This window comes from Engystomops pustulosus, chromosome 8 (genome assembly GCF_040894005.1).
Source record: "Engystomops pustulosus chromosome 8, aEngPut4.maternal, whole genome shotgun sequence".
Lineage (NCBI taxonomy): Eukaryota > Metazoa > Chordata > Amphibia > Anura > Leptodactylidae > Engystomops > Engystomops pustulosus.
In genome coordinates this window covers 118,017,953-118,027,639 of record NC_092418.1, presented here as the reverse complement: position 1 = coordinate 118,027,639, position 9,687 = coordinate 118,017,953, and positions in this window count along the sequence as shown.

The following is a 9,687-nucleotide window of genomic DNA, read 5'->3' as shown; positions in this document are numbered from 1 at the left end:
TACATACAGATTATACACCACCACTAGGAGGAGATCACTACATACACATTATTCATCACCACTAGAGGGAGATCACTACATACACATTATACACCACCACTAGGGGGAGATCACTACATACAGATTATACACCACCACTAGGGGGAGATCACTACATACAGATTATACACCACCACTAGGGAGAGATCACTACATACAGATTATACACCACCACTAGGAGTAGATCACTATATACACATTATACACCACCACTAGGAGGAGATCACTACATACAGATTATACACCACCACTAGGAGGAGATCACTACATACACATTATACACCACCACTAGGGGGAGATCACTACATACAGATTATACACCACCAATAGGGGGAGATCACTACATACACATTATACACCACCACTAGGGGGAGATCACTACATACAGATTATACACCACCACTAGGGGAGATCACTACATACAGATTATGCATCACCACTAGGGGGAGGTCACTACATACAGATTATACTGCCGCCACTAGGAGGAGATCACTACATAGAGATTATACACCACCACTAGGAGGAGATCACTACATACACATTATACACCACCACTAGGGAGAGATCACTACATACAGATTATACACCACCACTAGGAGGAGATCACTGCATACAGATTATACACCACCACTAGGGGGAGATCACTACATACAGATTATACACCACCACTAGGAGGAGATCACTACATACACATTATACATCACCACTAGAGGGAGATCACTACATACACATTATACACCACCACTAGGGGGAGATCACTACATACAGATTATACACCACCACTAGGGGGAGATCACTACATACAGATTATACACCACCACTAGGGAGAGATCACTACATACAGATTATACACCACCACTAGGAGTAGATCACTATATACACATTATACACCACCACTAGGAGGAGATCACTACATACAGATTATACACCACCACTAGGAGGAGATCACTACATACAGATTATACACCACCACTAGGGGGAGATCACTACATACACATTATACACCACCACTAGGGGGAGATCACTACATACAGATTATACACCACCACTAGGGGGAGATCACTACATACAGATTATACACCTCCACTAGGAGGAGATCACTACATACAGATTATACACCACCACTAGGAGGAGATCACTACATACAGATTATACACCACCACTAGGGGTAGATCACTACATACAGATTATACACCACCACTAGGAGGAGATCACTACATACACATTATACATCACCACTAGGGGGAGATCACTACATACAGATTATACACCACCACTAGGAGGAGATCACTACATACAGATTATACACCACCACTAGGGAGAGATCACTACATACAGATTATACACCACCACTAGGAGTAGATCACTATATACACATTATACACCACCACTAGGAGGAGATCACTACATACAGATTATACACCACCACTAGGGGGAGCTCACTACATACAGATTATACACCACCACTAGGGGGAGATCACTACATACAGATTATACACCACCACTAGGGGGAGATCACTACATACACATAATACACCACCACTAGGAGGAGATCACTACATACAGATTATACACCACCACTAGGAGGAGATCACTACATACAGGTTATACACCACCACTAGGAGGAGATCACTACATACAGATTATACACCACCACTAGGGGGAGATCACTACATACACATTATACACCACCACTAGGGGGAGATCACTACATACAGATTATACACCACCACTAGGGGGAGATCACTACATACAGATTATACACCACCACTAGGAGGAGATCACTACATACAGATTATACACCACCACTAGGGGGAAATCACTACATACAGATTATACACCACCTCTAGGGGGAGATCACTACATACACATTATACACCACCACTAGGAGGAGATCACTACATACAGATTATACACCACCACTAGGAGGAGATCACTACATACAGATTATACACCACCACTAGGGGGAGCTCACTACATACAGATTATACACCACCACTAGGAGGAGATCACTACATACAGATTATACACCACCACTAGGGGTAGATCACTACATACAGATTATACACCACCACTAGGAGGAGATCACTACATACAGATTATACACCACCACTAGGGGGAGCTCACTACATGCAGATTATACACCACCACTAGGAGGAGATCACTACATACAGATTATACACCACCACTAGGGGTAGATCACTACATACAGATTATACACCACCACTAGGAGGAGATCACTACATACACATTATACATCACCACTTGGGGGAGATCACTACATACAGATTATACACCACCACTAGGAGGAGATCACTACATACAAATTATACACCACCACTAGGGGGAGCTCACTACATACAGATTATACACCACCACTAGGGGGAGATCCCTACATACAGATTATACACCACCACTAGGGGGAGATCACTACATACACATTATACACCACCACTAGGATGAGATCACTACATACAGATTATACACCACCACAAGGGGGAGATCACTACATACAGATTATACACCACCAATAGGCGGAGATCACTACATACAGATTATACACCACCACTAGGAGGAGATCACTACATACAGATTATACACCACCACTAGGGGGAGATCACTACATACACATTATACACCACCACTAGGGGAAATCACTACATACACATTATACACCACCACTAGGGGGAGGTCACTACATACACATTGTACACCACCACTAGGGGGAAATCACTACATACACATTATACATCACCACTAGGGGAGATCACTACATACACATTATACATCACCACTAGGGGAGATCACTACATACACATTATACACCACCACTAGGGGGAGGTCACTACATACACATTGTACACCACCACTAGGGGGAAATCACTACATACACATTATACATCACCACTAGGGGGAGATCACTACATACACATTACACATCACCACTAGGAGGAGATCACTACATACAGATTATACACCACCACTAGGGGGAGATCACTACATACAGATTATACACCACCACTAGGAGGAGATCACTACATACAGATTATCCACCACCACTAGGAGGAGATCACTACATACAGATTATACACCACCACTAGGGGGAGATAACTACATACAGATTATACACCACCACTAGGGGGAGATCACTACATACACATTATACACCACCTCTAGGAGGAGATCACTACATACAGATTATACATCACCACTAGGGGGAGATCACTACATACAGATGATACACCACCACTAGGGGGAGATCACTACATACACATTATACACCACCACTAGGGGGAGATCACTACATACAGATTATACATCACCACTAGGAGGAGATCACTAAATACAGATTAAAAAACCACCACTAGGGGGAGATCACTACATACAGGTTATACACCACCACTAGGGGGAGATCACTACATACAGATTATACATCACCACTAGGAGGAGATCACTACATACAGATTAAAAAACCACCACTAGGGGGAGATCACTACATACAGGTTATACACCACCACTAGGGGGAGATCACTACATACAGATTATACATCACCACTAGAGGGAGATCACTACATACAGATTATACACTACCACTAGGAGGAGATCACTACATACAGATTATACACCACCACTAGGGGGAGCTCACTACATACACATTATACACCACCACTAGGGGGAGATCACTACATACAGATTATACACCACCACTAGGGGGAGATCACTACATACACATTATACACCACCACTAGGGGGAGCTCACTACATACAGATTATACATCACCACTAGGGGGAGATCACTACATACAGATTATACATCACCACTAGGGGGAGATCACTACATACACATTATACATCACCACTAGGAGGAGATCACTACATCCACATTATACACCACCACTAGGAGGAGATCACTACATACAGATTAAAAAACCACCACTAGGGGGAGATCACTACATACAGATTATACACCACCACTAGGGGGAGATCACTACATACAGATTATACATCACCACTAGAGGGAGATCACTACATACAGATTATACACCACCACTAGGAGGAGATCACTACACACAGATTATACACCACCACTAGGGGGAGATCACTACATACACATTATACATCACCACTAGGAGGAGATCACTACATACACATTATACATCACCACTAGGAGAAGATCACTACATGCACATTATACACCACCACTAGGAGGAGATCACTACATACAGATTATACACCACCACTAGGGGGAGATCACTACATACACATTATACACCACCACTAGGAGGAGATCACTACATACAGATTATACACCACCACTAGGAGGAGATCACTACATACACATTATACATCACCACTAGGGGGAGATCACTACATACAGATTATACACCACCACTAGGAGGAGATCACTACATACAGATTATACACCACCACTAGGGAGAGATCACTACATACAGATTATACACCACCACTAGGAGTAGATCACTATATACACATTATACACCACCACTAGGAGGAGATCACTACATACAGATTATACACCACCACTAGGGGGAGCTCACTACATACAGATTATACACCACCACTAGGGGGAGATCACTACATACAGATTATACACCACCACTAGGGGGAGATCACTACATACACATAATACACCACCACTAGGAGGAGATCACTACATACAGATTATACACCACCACTAGGAGGAGATCACTACATACAGGTTATACACCACCACTAGGAGGAGATCACTACATACAGATTATACACCACCACTAGGGGGAGATCACTACATACACATTATACACCACCACTAGGGGGAGATCACTACATACAGATTATACACCACCACTAGGTGGAGATCACTACATACAGATTATAAACCACCACTAGGAGGAGATCACTACATACAGATTATACACCACCACTAGGGGGAAATCACTACATACAGATTATACACCACCTCTAGGGGGAGATCACTACATACACATTATACACCACCACTAGGAGGAGATCACTACATACAGATTATACACCACCACTAGGAGGAGATCACTACATACAGATTATACACCACCACTAGGGGGAGCTCACTACATACAGATTATACACCACCACTAGGAGGAGATCACTACATACAGATTATACACCACCACTAGGGGTAGATCACTACATACAGATTATACACCACCACTAGGAGGAGATCACTACATACAGATTATACACCACCACTAGGGGGAGCTCACTACATGCAGATTATACACCACCACTAGGAGGAGATCACTACATACAGATTATACACCACCACTAGGGGTAGATCACTACATACAGATTATACACCACCACTAGGAGGAGATCACTACATACACATTATACATCACCACTAGGGGGAGATCACTACATACAGATTATACACCACCACTAGGAGGAGATCACTACATACAGATTATACACCACCACTAGGGGGAGCTCACTACATACAGATTATACACCACCACTAGGGGGAGATCCCTACATACAGATTATACACCACCACTAGGGGGAGATCACTACATACAAATTATACACCACCACTAGGATGAGATCACTACATACAGATTATACACCACCACAAGGGGGAGATCACTACATACAGATTATACACCACCAATAGGCGGAGATCACTACATACAGATTATACACCACCACTAGGAGGAGATCACTACATACAGATTATACACCACCACTAGGGGGAGATCACTACATACACATTATACACCACCACTAGGGGAGATCACTACATACACATTATACACCACCACTAGGGGGAGGTCACTACATACACATTGTACACCACCAGTAGGGGGAAATCACTACATACACATTATACATCACCACTAGGGGAGATCACTACATACACATTATACATCACCACTAGGGGAGATCACTACATACACATTATACACCACCACTAGGGGGAGGTCACTACATACACATTGTACACCACCACTAGGGGGAAATCACTACATACACATTATACATCACCACTAGGGGGAGATCACTACATACACATTACACATCACCACTAGGAGGAGATCACTACATACAGATTATACACCACCACTAGGGGGAGATCACTACATACAGATTATACACCACCACTAGGAGGAGATCACTACATACAGATTATCCACCACCACTAGGAGGAGATCACTACATACAGATTATACACCACCACTAGGGGGAGATAACTACATACAGATTATACACCACCACTAGGGGGAGATCACTACATACACATTATACACCACCTCTAGGAGGAGATCACTACATACAGATTATACATCACCACTAGGGGGAGATCACTACATACAGATTATACACCACCACTAGGGGGAGATCACTACATACACATTATACACCACCACTAGGGGGAGATCACTACATACAGATTATACATCACCACTAGGAGGAGATCACTAAATACAGATTAAAAAACCACCACTAGGGGGAGATCACTACATACAGGTTATACACCACCACTAGGGGGAGATCACTACATACAGATTATACATCACCACTAGGAGGAGATCACTACATACAGATTAAAAAACCACCACTAGGGGGAGATCACTACATACAGGTTATACACCACCACTAGGGGGAGATCACTACATACAGATTATACATCACCACTAGAGGGAGATCACTACATACAGATTATACACTACCACTAGGAGGAGATCACTACATACAGATTATACACCACCACTAGGGGGAGCTCACTACATACACATTATACACCACCACTAGGGGGAGATCACTACATACAGATTATACACCACCACTAGGGGGAGATCACTACATACACATTATACACCACCACTAGGGGGAGCTCACTACATACAGATTATACATCACCACTAGGGGGAGATCACTACATACAGATTATACATCACCACTAGGGGGAGATCACTACATACACATTATACATCACCACTAGGAGGAGATCACTACATCCACATTATACACCACCACTAGGAGGAGATCACTACATACAGATTAAAAAACCACCACTAGGGGGAGATCACTACATACAGATTATACACCACCACTAGAGGGAGATCACTACATACAGATTATACATCACCACTAGAGGGAGATCACTACATACAGATTATACACCACCACTAGGAGGAGATCACTACACACAGATTATACACCACCACTAGGGGGAGATCACTACATAAACATTATACATCACCACTAGGAGGAGATCACTACATACACATTATACATCACCACTAGGAGAAGATCACTACATGCACATTATACACCACCACTAGGAGGAGATCACTACATACAGATTATACACCACCACTAGGGGGAGATCACTACATACACATTATACACCACCACTAGGAGGAGATCACTACATACACATTATACATCACCACTAGGGGGAGATCACTACATAAACATTATACACCACCACTAGGAGGAGATCACTACATACAGATTATACACCACCACTAGGGGGAGGTCACTACATACAGATTATACACCACCACTAGGGGGAGATCACTACATACAGATTATACACCACCACTAGGGGGAGATCACTACATACAGATTATACACCACCACTAGGAGGAGATCACTACATACAGATTATACACCACCACTAGGAGGAGATCACTACATACACATTATACACCACCACTAGGGGGAGATCACTACCTACAGATTATACACCACCACTAGGGGGAGATCACTACATACACATTATACATCACCACTAAGGGGAGCTCACCGCATACAGATTATACACCACCACTAGGGGGAGATCACTACATACAGATTATACACCACCACTAGGGGGAGATCACTACATACACATTATACACCACCACTAGGAGGAGATCACTACATACAGATTATATACCACTAGGGGGAGATCACTACATACAGATAATACACCACCACTAGGAGGAGATCACTACATACACATTATATACCACTAGCGGGAGATCACTACATACAGATTATACACCACCACTAGGAGGAGATCACTACATACACATTATACATCACCACTAGGGGAAGCTCACTACATACAGATTATACACCACCACTAGGAGGAGATCACTACATACACATTATACACCACCACTAGGGGGAGCTCACTACATACAGATTATACACCACCACTAGGGGGAGCTCACTACATACAGATTATACACCACCACTAGGGGCAGCTCACTACATACAGATTATACACCACAACTAGGAGGAGATCACTACATACAGATTATACATCACCACTAGGGGGAGATCACTACATACAGATTATACACCACCACAGGGAGGAGATCACTACATACACATTATACACCACCACTAGGGGGAGATCACTACATACAGATTATACACCACCACTAAGAGTAGATCACTACATACAGATTATACACCACCACTAGGGGGAGATCACTACATACAGATTATACACCACCACTAGGGGGAGATCACTACATACAGATTATACACCACCACTAGGGGGAGATCACTACATACAGATTATACACCACCAATAGGGGGAGATCACTACATACAGTTTATACACCACCACTTGGGGGAGATCACTACATACAGATTATACACCACCACTAGGGGGAGATCACTACATACAGATTATACACCACCACTAGGGGGAGATCACTACATACAGATTATACACCACCACTAGGGGGAGCTCACTACATACAGATTACACACCACCACTAGGAGGAGATCACTACACACAGATTATACACCACCACTAGGAGGAGATCACTACATACAGATTATACACCACCACTAGGGGGAGATCACTACATACAGATTATACACCACCACTAGGGGGAGATCACTACATACAGATTATACACCACCACTAGGGGGAGCTCACTACATACAGATTACACACCACCACTAGGAGGAGATCACTACACACAGATCATACACCACCACTAGGAGGAGCTCACTACATACAGATTTTACTTTACCACTAGGAGGAGATCACTACATACAGATTAGACATCACCACTAGGGGGAGATCACTACATACAGGTTATACACCACCACTAGGAGGAGCTCACTACATACAGATTATACATCACCACTAGGGGGAGATCACTACATACAGATTATACACCACCACTAGGGGGAGATCACTACATACAGATTATACATCACCACTAGGGGGAGCTCACTACATACAGATTGTACATCACCACTAGGGGGAGATCACTACATACACATTATACACCACCACTAGGGGGAGATCACTACATACACATTATACACCACCACTAGGGGGAGATCACTACATACAGATTATACACCACCACTAGGAGGAGATCACTACATACACATTATACACCACCACTTGGGGGAGATCACTACATACAGATTATACACCACCACTAGGGGGAGATCACTACATACAGATTATACATCACCACTAGGGGGAGATCACTACATACAGATTATACACCACCACTAGGGGGAGATCACTACATACACATTATACATCACCACTAGGAGGAGATCACTACATACAGATTATACACCACCACTAGGTGGAGCTCACTACATACAGATTATACACCACCACTATGGGGAGATCACTAC